The sequence below is a fragment of the Tamandua tetradactyla genome, chromosome 1 (genome assembly GCF_023851605.1).
Source record: "Tamandua tetradactyla isolate mTamTet1 chromosome 1, mTamTet1.pri, whole genome shotgun sequence".
Lineage (NCBI taxonomy): Eukaryota > Metazoa > Chordata > Mammalia > Pilosa > Myrmecophagidae > Tamandua > Tamandua tetradactyla.
Window position 1 is genome coordinate 117066640 of NC_135327.1, and position 14335 is coordinate 117080974.

The window sequence follows — 14335 nt, forward strand, 5'->3', positions numbered from 1 at the left end:
TCATTCTAGTTGCAATCATCCTCAGATACATGAACTAATTGATGACAAAAAAATTCAAGTCCTTCCATTTCATTAAGAGATTTAGTTTTCATACTAGATTAAATATCAAAATTTGTAATATGTTTATGTTGTTTTGATTGATTATATACTACTAATAATTATGATAATTCAGAAGAAAATGTCTAACATTTGGTCTTATCGTCATGATAAAATATTTAAAAAAATAATTTATATGATTTTTGCTGCCAAGAAATATGATAGGATGATCAATAAAAGACTTTCCAGATAAGGATAAAATTCTTTGGGGAAAGTGGATGGAAATCTGAGCACAAGAAGAAAAAGGAATGATGCAAAATTTCTGATTGATAAAGAGCATGTTCATGTATTTTTAAAGTGGATGATGGCATGTATCAAATTGCTATGGGATTTTAAACTCCATGGGATATATTTGAAAGAATGATGTAATCATTTTATTTTGAAATATCAATATTTACAATATGCAGGAAATTCCATCCTTTACAACTATTAAACTTATGATGGAAAAATTTTCACACATTTCTAAGGTGCAATGGGGACACAGTTTTGAAGATTGCTTTTAGGAATGAATAACTGCTCTAGTGTATACATCCAGAATTGTATCTTCACATTTACTAGCTATTGCCAATTATTCTCTGGGCAGTTGTACAGATTTGTACTGAGTGTGAAGGTATTCCGTTCCCTACAAGGCCACCCAAACTTGGCATTTTCAGACTTTTTTAATCTTTGCCAATCTGATTGTGAAATGGTATCATATTTAGTTTGCCTCTGATGCCTGGTTCTATCTATGCCTTGCATCACTCTTCACATATCCTCCCATCTCTTTAAGTCTCAGCTTAATACCACTTCCTCAGTCAGGCCTGCTTTGTTCTCCCTCTTAAAGTAGATCCTTCTACCCACTGTTCTCTATCTTACCCCAAAGGCTATTTCCTTCTTGCCATAGTTGGATGTTATTTCATCTGTTGACTTAAATTTTTTTTTTTTTTTTTTTTTTTGCATGGGCAGGCACCAGGAATTGAACCCAGGTCTCAGGCATGGCAGGTCAGAACTCTGCCTGATGAGCCACCGTGGCCCACCCAACTTAATTTTATTTTATTCTGTTTTACGGTCAGTCTCTCCTACTAAAACGTAAACTCCATAGGGCAGGGTCACTGTCCAGCAAGTTGCAAGTGTAGTACATAGCGGAGTGCGTGGCACACAGCAGACACTCAAGTATTTGCTGAATGAATGAACGTGGCAGGGCTGAGGAATGGAGTAGAGTCATCCTCTACTGTTCCTTCAGACACAGAAGACCACAGCACCTGGCTCATGGTCTTGCTCTCAGCCACGCTCCTCAACTTTGTTCCTGGTGAACTCAGAGCACACCCCCACAAATGTTTTGGCAGGGAACTGTGCTGAACTGTAGGAAAGACAATATAAATATACTGGTTAAGAACTCCCCAGCTGTGTGACCTTGGAAAGCTTCTGAACCTTGGCTACTTAAAAAAAATTTTTAAATCCTTGTATGCCTCAGTTTCCTCATCTGTCAAATGGGAATAAGCAAATCTACTTTGCTAAGATGTTGTGAGGATTAATGAGATAATGCTAGTAAAACTTTTTAATACAGCTTCTGAAACACAGCAAGTGCTGAATAAATATTAGTTATTTCTTTGCCAACTGTAATGAACTTTTAAAATGTTGGCCAAGTCTACCACATTACTATTATCCTAAATTTCAGTGTAAGGGAAATATTTCGTCCTAAGAACTTCAAGTAATATACAATCTAATCATAACTCAACATGCAGATTGATAGCACTGTAAAAATTTGGTACACATAGTTTTTTCAATAAACAAGAAAAACTATTTTATTATTATCCTTGCAAACTGAAAATGTAGTTTAAATAAAGTTGGCTGTAAAATATGACAGAATTGCTAGAGCAATATGACTCTTTAAAAAACCTCTTCTTCAGAAAGAGTAATAATTTGCCCTAATAATTCTAAAAGTAGAATTGACTTTATAGTTGGTCTTATCCTTTAGTCTGATGACTGAATAACAAAAGAGCTTAATTACAATTTTTATAATGATTTCTTGGCTTCCAAAACTCTGATAATATTATGGGTCAGGGCAGCATCCCAGTTAGTATTTTACAAATTTCTCTTTTTCCTTTCCTTTAACAAAGCTCAGAAAAATAACTTTTTATAATAACTATTTCAGGAACAGTAAGATGCATTCAACTTATTCTCTATAGTCAATTTTTTTAATTAATTTTTTTAACATGGGCAGGCACCAGGAATCGAACCCAGGACTCCAGCATGGCAGGCTGCCTGCGGAGCTACCATTGCCCACTCTCTAGTCATTTTTAATGCAATTTTATTGAGATATATTCACACACCATATAATCCACCCAAAGTATACAATCAATGGTTCATTATAGCTTCACATAGTTGCGTGCACCACAATAAATTTTAGAACATTCTCATTATTCCAAAAAAAGAAAACCTAAAACATCACATCCCCCTAACCCTCCTGATTATTGTTTGTTTGTTTTTTTTAACAATTTTATCCACACACCATACAATCCAGTCTATATGTACAACTAGTAGCTCTTGGTATAATCACATAGTTATGCATTCACCACTAAGTTAATATGAGAACATTCTCATTTCTTCCAAAGGAAAAAATCTCATATCCCTTATATCCCCCTATAGACATTTCACTTTGGTATAGTGCCTTTGTTACCATTAATTTGAGAATATTAAACTGTTATCTATAGTTATTTTTGAGGGCACCAGAAGTGGCATTTGACTTTAAGCTCCTTGGTGAAAATACTACATTTGGAACTTAGGATAATTTTAACCAAACTGTGAACATTTTAGACATCAGACCAACTGCTGATATAGGAACTGGAGAGTTCCTGCAGCGAAACCACACATTTGGGTGACTTTACCCCAATAGCAAATTTCAGTGCAATGCCTTAAAAACTGCTAAAATGCATACTTTTGAAAACTTTATTCAGATTTCCTTTATTTTGAGATGGTAACACTGATTGACTATAATGTGTTTGTTGATACATTTAGTATCATAACAGTTTCTGCTAAAATCAGTTAAAGTTACTGGGGAAAAACACATGACAGTCATCAGTCAAACTGTAAAAGGCTTCAATTTAGTCACTTCTTAATAAAATTAACAAATATTAAAAATAAACATTTTTTAAAAGGATATGTCAGATTATATACTATTGGTTCAAAAGACCTTCTAGCAGTATCTGAAACTTTCTAGAATTCCTTTATTTAGTAGTAACTTCAAAAACTCCACATTGGCTTAATTCATATTAGCTCAAATGCACCAAAACATGATTGTCAATGAAGATATTTGAAGAATTTTGAGATTACATGTAAAGAAACCAAACGGCTTTAACAAATTGGGCCAAGTGGGTATAAATAATGGACTCAGTTTTTGTCATTTACAAAATGGGCATCCTAATTATAAAATGGAGAAGATAGCATATAAAGCAGAGAGAAAAAATGAATTAAGAATCAGGATATCAACTGCACTCATCCAACAAAAAATATTTGAGTCCCTATAATGTGCCAGGTACAATCCATAGTCATGGTGCTGCTGTGGTGAGGATTGTAGTCTATTGGGGAAGTTGGGCACAAACCAATGAAACCAAGAGTGAAATATTTTACAGAATGAGCAGCATGCAATGAGAAGAAATAAGGTAGGTTCATAGGAATGAAGGAGAGGAAGGCATTTGGACTGCCTGTTCAGAGATGGCCTCACTGGGGAGGTGAGGTCTGGGTGAAATAAGAGATGGCACAGTAAAGAACAGAATCTGTGCTCCGGACATTAATTGTATGACAGGGTAAGTCCCTCCCACTTGGGTCCCTGAGCATGTGGCCTCCCCAGTAAAATGGTGATGGCAATACTACTGCCATTCCTCGCTCACAGGGATACTGTGAGATCCACTGAAAGCAGAGATGCAAAAAATGCTGTGTAAACTGGGAAGCACCAGCTAGAGTGACAGTGTCTTGCTTTGCTCAGAATTAAGTGTTCTCTTGGCTCGTTCAACTTTCAGTGCTAAAACTGGACCAGTCCAGGCAAACCAGAATGGTTGTTCCACACTGAAGTAATTACTGCGATCCAGTATTTAAAAAATAAAATAAAGAACCTTTAAGTAAACTTAGGTCAGTCAATTTCAACACTTAAGTGTTACAGTATTTGGAATCTAGGAACTGCTATTATGGAAAAATATTTGTTTTAAATAATCTGACTCTCAATAGCTATCAAATTTTAAAATTCCATTTAGTGTCATAATAATAGTACTGAGTACAGCTATCAAAGCAGAACAAAAGATTATCGGTTTCACCATGAATTCAAAAGGCAATTGAAAAGAAATTACTACTACTCAGATAAGTTTTATATGTTTATATTTATTTCATAAAAGTGATATTTTATATATGTAATGAGAGTATTTCCAGCTCTGAATGTCGTATAGATTGTGATATTGCTCAGATAATAATGAGGAATTTTTCTATCTTAAAATGAGATTTCCCAGATTTGACCAAGAAACCTTACTTCAATGGCTGTGGATTTCTGGGGAAAAGAATGAAAAGATTGAAAATACTTTCTTATCTTAAAGATAAGAACAAACACTTGAACACTTTCCTATTCTTGGTACTAGAAAAAAGTGGATACCATGAGATATCATAGAATACATACATGCTTTACATATGTGTCATAAAATCTGTACAACAATCCTAACATAAGTATTCTTTTTTTTGCATATTCATCATCATGATAATTTCTTAGAACATTTGCATTAATGCAAATTAATGCAAGTAATCAGAAAAAGAAGTAAAAAGACAACAGAAAAAAATTCATACATACCATATCCTTTTACCCCTTCCTTTCATTGATCACTAGCATTTCAATCTAAATTTATTTTAACATTTGTTCCCCCTATTATTTATTTTTATTCCATATGTTTTACTCGTCTGTTGATAAGGTAGATAGAAGAAGCATCAGACATGAGGTTTTCAAAATCACACAGGCACACTGTGAAAGCTATATCATTATACAATCATCTTCAAGAAACATGGCTACTTGAACACAGCTCTACATTTTCAGGAAGTTCTCTCCAGCCTCTCCATTACACCTTGACTAACAAGGTGATATCTATTTAAGGTGTAAGAATAAACTCCAGGATAACCTCTCTACTCTGGAATCTCTCAGCCATTGACACTTTATTTTGCCTCATTTCGCTTTTCCCCCTTTTGGTCGAGAAGGTTTTCTCAATCCCTTGATGCTGAGTCTCAGCTCATTCTAGGATTTCTGTCCCACGTTGCCAGGAGGGTTCACACCCCTGGGATAGACATAAGTATTCTGATTTATACTTTAAAATCAAGGAAAATAAGTCATAGAGACATTAAATAACTGGTCTAAGGTCAGAGTTTGTACACTACAGAACACCGTTCTGTACTGTTTATAAGAACTGAACCCTGGATTCCTTTTTTTTGCATGAGCAAATCTTGAGCCTCAGTATGAACTGTTCTCAAAGTACTAATATAAGGGATGTTAAAGCTTACGAAGAGAAAATAACTAAGTTGCTTAGTAATGTACCAAGGAAATATATAGCCTGGAGGTCTCACTCTTAACAGCATCGTTTCACAGTTATATAATAACATGACTATGTGACTAATACATACTCAATAAAGACTTGCTGCTTATGATACATACGTAGCGTAAGAAAGCGATGAGACTGAAAACTTCAGTATTGTATTCACTGGATCTATATAAAAAATATTTCCACTGCCATCAGGGTTCTACGTGCCAGGTTACTGTTCTAGTTTGAAAGCTGCCAGAATACGATTTATCAGAAATGGAATGGTTTCTAAGAAGGGGAATTTAATAAGTTGCAAGTTTACAGTTCCAAGGCTGTGAAAATATCCAAATTAGAACACGCTTATAGAAATGTCTAATCGAAGGCATCCAGGGAAAGATACCTTGGTTCAAGAAGGCCCATGATGTTCAGAGTTTCTCTCTAAACTGAAAAGGCACATAATGAGCGTGGCAACATCTGCTAGCTTTCTTTCCAGGCTTCTTGTTTCATGAAGCTTCCCTGGGGGCATTTTCTTTCTTCATCTCCAAAGATCTCTGGCTGTGTAGGCTCTGAAGCTTTTTCCAGAGTGGTTCCCTCTTAAAGGGCTCCCCAGCTTTAAAAACAACCCCACCTTGAATGGGTAGAGACCCATCTCCATGGAAACCATCTAATCAAAAGTTACCCCCCACAATTGGGTGGGTCACATCTCCATGGAAATGATCTAAAAGCTCCCACCTAGCAATACTGAATGAAGATTAAAGGACATGGCTTTTCTGGGGTCCACAACAGATTAAAACTGGCACAGTTATCATAGAGAGAAACACTTTCATTTTAAGACAGCTAAGTAGCTGAAATTTCAAATTTACAAAACAAACTGAAAGGAATATTTACCCTACAATAGAGAAGGTGTTTTCTGTAAGGATTCAGTGAAAAATTCTGACAAACAAATAGACATTTTCTCTTACAATAAAAAATATTAGGGTCACAAAAAGCTGTTATTATTCAGAAGTAGTGGTCTTAAGATCTGAGAGGAATTTCTGGTCTCAGGCTTTACATTCCATTACCTAAAGCAAGTTATTTAATTTCTCTGAACTCTATTTGGGGTTCTGATCTCTAAAATGAAGGAGTTAGATGAGAGGATCTTTAATATAAAGCAGTCCTGCTAAACAGAAACTAATGAGAATCACATACGTAATTTTAAATTTGCCAGTAGCCATAGTAAAAAAGGAAATAGATGAAATTAATTTTAATATCATTTAATTTAATTCAATACATCTAAAATGTCAGTTCAAGTAATCAGTATAAAAAATTGTTGAATGCGTACACTTCAATCCAGACTAGCCACATGTCCAGTGCTCACTAACCACATGTGCCTAGTGGCAATCATATTGGACAGCACAGGTCTAGAAGTCTGTTCTCCAACTATTCACGTAAAACGTCTTGGGAGTATTCCATCATGAAAAGTGAGGCACACCAGCAGATATTAGGCTTAAAAAAAGTAGCTGTCCTCACAGTGTGGTTTCAACACTGAAAAGGTTCCCACTTTGGAAGCCTGAATTCCACCTGTGATGGACATCCCTTTGGATTAAACATAAGTTGCCCATATTTTTCAATGTTTTAAAATGCATGTTGTAGGAAGATAAATTAAGATTTTAATGCAAGCTCAAAATCTTTTTATAAGTATATGGACTATAAATAGTAAATGAAAGGATCCCAAATTCTTGATATGGATGTGTTTATCACATTAGTTGGATCATGAGTATCTTACATGGCATTGGGGATAGGTATCAGAAACCTGTGGAGAGTTGATACCTAAGAAAACCTTTATTATAATCAATTTAAAAAGTTTTTAAAACAGGACATATTTCACAGGCCTGTATATTGGTTATTTTAAAATAGGTGATCAATGTAAATTACTTCTCACATTGATATAGAATATAAAACCTCTCAATAAATGCTGGCAAATAATTGTACAAGAGATATAGCTGTACAAAACAAAACAATTATAAAAAAAGTGCTATCATCAATTGTAACAAACGTTCCACACCATTGCAAGGTGTTGGTGGTATATAGGAATCCTATATTTTATGCATGATTATTTTGTAAACCTACAAATTCTGTAATAAATTTTTTTTTATGTATCATGATCTAATCTTGCATTTTAAGGTCAAGTTTAACTTTGGATTCAAATGTGGGGGAAACATAAAAAGAAAAAAAAAATCTAGATAATCACACCCTAGGTGAAGTCACACCAACAGGTCTGCTATTTTAACCTGAAGTTCAACTAATGGCTGCTTTGATGGAGTGATAGGGAAGAAATGAGTACCACCAGTCATTGTTTTAAAATGCACTTGAGCTTCTCTAAGAGATGGAACTAACAACCCAAAGCAAAAATTATTGATGGAAGTATAATTAGGCAACCCACTACAAAACAATCAGGTCTTAAACAACAGATGAAATTCAAAGCTTAAGGTAAACCTTGAGAGAAGAAACAGTAAGACTTCTGCATGAGGTCTCTCAAAGGCAGAAACAAAATTCTGGTCTATTTGCCCTAATATCAATTAGTTCCTATTCTGCTATTCGGAAGAAGGTTCTGCAATAATCATTTCTGGAGGTGACAACATCATGGATACGTGCAAAGGACTTGCCAGCCTCTTGGGAAGAAGGTAAGGGGGCCAGCATGGTCATCAAAACAACTTCTGTCAGGCATTTTTATGCAGTCAGGTAGAAGTAGGCTATGTATTTCATTACATGAAATTGTTCATTCCTCTCCACTGGCAAGCAGGAAGGGAAAACCATGTCATAAACCAAGAAACAGTATGTGACTCAGCTTACTCTTGCAAGAGAACCACAATTTTAAATTTATAAAACTTGATGTGGGGCGGGCAATGGTGGCTCAGTGGCAGAACTTGCCTGCCATGCCGGACACCAGGGTTCGATTCCTGGTGCCTGCTCATACAAAAACAAAAACAAAAACAAAATCTTGATGTGTGGGTAGGTGGTGGTAGTGGTAAGTTTCTGCTGATTTTCCAGGTTACGGGTTGGTAGATTTTGGATAATTCTAGAATTGACATTACTAGGCCTATGGCATGTTAGCCATTCAAGTACTGTCAATACAGTAAATTGGGGAAGTGGGATTATAACTTAAATTACTCTGGTGGCAAAGCTGGAACTTTGTCCCAGGTGGAAAAGATTATATCTAAAAACAATGAAGGGTAAGGAATTCCCATTGCTTTATTTTCTATTGGCTTTTAAAGTTATTTCCAGCCTACTAGTCCCATATATATTATCAGGTTTGAACACAATCCAAATTCACAGCACAGTAAAATGTTAAATAATAATAAATACCACAACTATAGGAAGTTTAATTGATAGTTCACTTTATTTTCTGTCTGTAAAATGAGGACTATCACTCTTCATTACCAATCCACCCAGAGTCTGTTAAAAGAAATAGCAATGTACATAAAGCTCCAGAAAGAATCAGAAGAAAATTTAAGAGGATTTTTCATTTTAATATAAGGTCTATTATTTCTCAAAGGGACATCTGCCAGTCCTTAGTCCACCCAATGGGCAAGGGACTGGGCCAAGAAAGAGGCTCATCTTGGCAGTGAATGTCAAGAAAAGATAAGCTTGGGACCAACAGGAACAAAGGCATGCCAAAGCAATGGATCTTTTACAAGCTTTGCAGTCTATTTGATCATTAAAAAGCAGTGGGTTGGGCATGCCCTCATCAAGGTGATGGAATGAGATGATTCAGGGCTCTGGCCTTCCACAGAAGCGTTGAACAAACAGCAAGAACTTGGAGAAACATCTTTCTCACAGCTACAGAAAGCAGTTAAAAGGACTATAGTAACAGGGCAAGAGCTGGATCAAGGAAATGCTACTTAAAAGCGGTATGATTAAAAAAAAAAAAAAAAGCAGTAAGATCCTGTGTTGGCCTTGCCTCCACCCTCCACTGGCTTGATGCAGAGCTGGCCCACACTCCCAGTGTGTAAATCCCTGGTTACAGTTCCAGAAGGAGCAAAGTAGGATTCTTATGCACATACTGGGAGCATATGTGTCTGTACCCATCTGACTGGTGGTGGCCTGAAGGATTCACCATCCCAGAACTTGCCCTGCATGTAGAAGGCAGCTCACTGAGCTCTGCTATAGAATGCTATGGGAGAACCGTCAAGCAGCTGCCTTGGATGAGGGGTTGCTGGCTATAGGACATACATTCCCTGGAAGGAGTTTGCTGTTTCCTACAAAAGAGGGAACATTTGTATCTATTAAACAGAGGAATTCCCAGGGCCACATGAGATACTTACACCTTAGCCTTAAACTATTCTCTAAACTCATTGTATAGATAAGCCCTGAAAGAAAATCCTGGTACAGGTCCATCTACAAGGACTGAGAAAGGTGGCTTCTTTTTTCTGTTCGTTATTGGCATCCAAGGAAGGCTCTGTCATAATACTAGTTGGAAATAAGCTTGAGGAACAGATACCTCAGAGTCTAAATTCCAGCAATAACACACTAAAGTATCAAAATACCCAGGTTTCAACAAAAGATTACAAAAAAGACAAAGAAACAGGAAGTGATGGCCCAAGCAAAGGAGAAAATTTAAGGTATCAGAAACCATCAGTGAGGAGGACCAGACCTGGGACCTACCAGGCAAAGGCTTTGAAAATTGGCCATAAATATGCTCAAGAGTTAAAGGGAAACATGGACAAAGAAGTAAAGAAAATCAGGAAATGACAAATGAACACCAAGAGAATATCAACAGAAAGATGGAAATTATAAAAAGGAACCAAACAGAGTAAAGACCATAGTAACATAAATTAAAAATTCCCTAGAGGGGTTCAATAGCAGATTGAGCCAGAAAAAGAAAGAATCAGTGCACAACAAAGATAAGACAATTGAAATCATCCAGTCTGAGGAGCAGAAGGAAGAAAGAATGAAGAAAAGTAAACAGAGCCTAAGGAACCTATGGGACATCATCAAGTGTTACAAACATTGTGGAAGTCCCAGTAGAAGAAGAGAGAAAGGAACAGAGAAAATACTCAAAAGAATAATGGCTGAAAAGTTCCCAAATTTGACAAAAGACATGATATACATGCCCAAGAATCCATTCAATGAACTCCAAACAGGGTAAACCCAAACAGACCCTCACTGTAACACATTATAATAAAAATTCTCACATGCCAAAGATAAAAAACTATTTCTGAAACCATCAAGAGAGAAGCAACATATTACATACAAAAGAGTTTCAATAAGTTTAAGTGGCAATTTCTTATCAGAAACAACTGAGGCAAAAAAGGCAGTGGTATGACATATTTAAAGTAATGAAATAAGAAAAAAAACTGCCGGCAGGAATTCTATGTTTTGCAAAAACATCCTTCAAAAATGAGGGACACCGGTCCAGATAAGTCCTGAAACCTAGCCCGTCTCTCCAGAACATCAGCTAGTTCCATCTCCCTACCCCATTTTAGTGACAGACCCTTCCAATATGAAAATGTTAGAATTGCCATAACCCAAACACCCCTAAAGAGAGGGATGGGAAGATCAAAGGTGATGGTGGAGTTATACAGAGATTATAGGATTAACAAATGAATATGAATGCTGAATTATTAAATTGATAACTCTTTTAGTCTCTAGTATTTTAGAGCAGCTAGAAGTAAAAACCTAAAATTGTAGAAATGTAACCCATGTCAAACTGTAACCCATGTCAAACCCATGTCAAACTCCACCACTAATTGTGGTGCTGTGCTTTGAAATTTATAGCTTTTTTGTATATATGTTATTTTTCACAAAAAAAAGAAGGAAAAAAGTTGATTGTGATAAAAAACATTTAAGCCCTCTAGCCTCATATTCTGGAGCAGCTAGAAGGAAAAATAAGAGAGGATCATATGGTAGCCCATGACAAACTCTAGGATCTATCCTGTAACTACTTGTTGAAGAGTGCTTTGAAAACCATCGCTTTTTTTTTTTAAGGCCTTCTTTCTTTGATTTTTCTTAATTAAAAAAATTTTTTTAAACATGACAACAGCACAAACATTCTTACCATATGATCATTCCATTCTACATATATAATCAGTAATTCACAATATCATCACATAATTGTATATTCATCATCATGACCCTTTCTTACAACATTTGCATCAATTCAGAAAAAGAAAACAGAAAAAAATTCATACATACCATAGCTCTTACCCCTCCCTTTCAATGATCACTAGCATTTCAATCTACTAAATTTATTTTAACATTTGTTCCCCTTATTCTCTATTTTTAATCCATAGGTTTTACTCATCTGTCAAAAAGATAGATAAAAGGAGCATCAGACAGAAAGTTTTCACAATCACATAGTCACATTAAACTATGGCTTTTTTATTTCTTTGCTTTGTATATATGTTATACTATACAATAAAAAAAGTTTTAAAAAAAGAATACAGGGTAAAGGATGATATTGTCTGTTTGCAAAATCCAACATCTGTGTGAAACCAATGAAAAGATGTTTACTTTGTACAAAATTAAAATTATCTGTTATACACTCTCTTAAAAAAATATGAGGGAGAGATTAAGATATTTCCAGATGAACCAAAACTGAGGGAGTTTGTCATCACTAGGCTCCCTACAAGAGATACTGAAGAGAGTTCTGCAGGTTGAAAAGAAAGGACAACAGTCAATGGACTGAGGCTGCATGTAGAAATAAAGATCTCTAGTAAGGGATATATAAATAAGGGATATATAAATTCCAGAACTGCTGTATTCTTGCTTTGGAACTTCACTGTTTATTTCCTATAGGATCTAAAAGAAAAATTCATAAAATGTAAAGAGGAATCAGTGGTTGTTGACATGTAAATAAACATGTAATTTGTGACAATAATGACATAGAGGTGAGGGGGTTGAAGGGTACAGGAACATAGTTTGCGTATGTATTGAAGTTAAGTTGTAATCAATGACAAACAAATTGTTACACATTTAGGATGTTAAATTTAAGCCCCAGTTGTAACTACAATGAAAGTATCAGAGGATATGCAAGCTCATAGAGACAGAAATGTGAGTACAGGTTGCTGGAGGCGGGGTTGTTGGGGGGCAAGAAGACAAGGAGAATAGGGAGTTAATATAAAATGGGTATAGAGTTTCTGCGTGGGAGATGGAAAATTCCATTCATGGACGCTGGTGAGGACAGTATGACATAGTGAATGCTGCTACTGTTGCCACCTCAATAATAATAATGATAAAAACAGTAACAACAAAAATAATAGTACCTACCATTTTTTAAGTGCACATCCCACAGACTGCTATGCTTGGGCAAGGCTGAATGGGAAACTTTACATTATATATATATATACCCCCCCCACACACACACAAAGGAAAAGATAAAGAAAAAGAAAAAAAAAACAAAGAGCAAGCTAAGAGGCAAAATGACCATTACAGGCAATATATGATCCTGTGTGGGATTTATCAAGGGAGGATAGAAAGCTCAAAAGGACATTCATTATCGGGACAAATGGAAAAATTGGAACATAAACTGTAAGCTTTCCATCAATGTTAACTTTCCTGAACTTGATAACTGAACTTAAGGTGGTTACGTAAGTATATCCTTGGTCTTAGGAAATGTCCATGGCAGTCTTACATGTTCAAGAAGCATGATGTATACAACCTGCTCTCAACTGTTCAGAAAATGGATTGATAAATAGACAGAAAGACAGATGGTAGATGAACAGATAGAAGAACAGACTGATGGACAGAATGATATGGCAAATGTGACAAAATATTAAAATTGGTGGACCTGGGTATCTTGGGCGGATGGGAGTATGATGATTTGAAGCTATATGTACCGCAGAAAAAAGCATGTTCTTAAAGCTAATCCATTCCTGTGGGTGTAGGCACATACAAATTGGATCTTTTGGTGAGAGGGATCTTAACTTGAGATGTGACCCAGCTCATTCAGGGTGGGTCTTATCCTCTCACTGGAGTATGTTATAAAAGTACTAATTAAATTTAAAAAGCTAATTTAAAGTTAGTTCTTTTTAAAATTAGCTCTTTTATTCATTTATAATGTAAGCTGACAAGAACTATTATGGATGGAAGAGAGAATTGCGAATAAAACATAGGAGTTATGTCTCTTTATGGCAAAACTAAATCTGATTGATTATAAGAAGAGAGCTGTATCTCAACCCTCTTCAGACTAGACTAGAACTATTCTGGAATGTTCCAGATAGAACTATTTCTTGTCTTTCTTTCTTCTTTTTTTTTACTTTACAGATACTTTCATTCCATTCCTGCTGATTCTGGTTTTTTTAAACAGTTTTATTCACATACCATACAATCTATCCAAAGTGTACAATCAATAGCTCAAGTCTTTCTTTGACATTGTCTTTTCTAAGATGCTTCCCTGCCAGCTTTCCCAATGAACCTATAGTGAAAACATGCTTTTTGTACAAGAACAGAAAAATAAGATTATGTTGATAAATAATCAATTCCTTGAATTTGTTTTTTAAATTTTCTAATAAGACTAAATGTATTCAAAACTCTAATAAAAATTGAAAAAAAGTTTTCTTTTCTTTTTAAAAAAAATATGGAATGCTTCACAAATTTGTGTGTCATCCCTCCACAGGGACCATGCTAATCTGCTCTGTATCATTCCAATTTTAATATAGAAGCTGCTGAAGCGAGCCCCCTAGTAAAAGTTTTTATTATAAGTCTCCAACAGTATAAAAAGCATAAAATAGATT

At 35.5% G+C, this 14335-nt stretch overlaps 1 protein-coding gene and 1 non-coding gene across 8 annotated transcripts in view; both read right to left on the reverse strand.

The window, feature by feature from the left end:
* UMAD1 (UBAP1-MVB12-associated (UMA) domain containing 1) overlaps positions 1 to 14335 on the reverse strand; it is a 307029-nt gene that overhangs the window by 28595 nt on the left and 264099 nt on the right. The gene's annotated exons all lie outside the window — the stretch shown is intronic.
* LOC143653198 (U6 spliceosomal RNA) lies at positions 14173 to 14279 on the reverse strand. Its single transcript, XR_013161156.1, has one exon. It is a non-coding gene; the product is annotated as a U6 spliceosomal RNA (small nuclear RNA).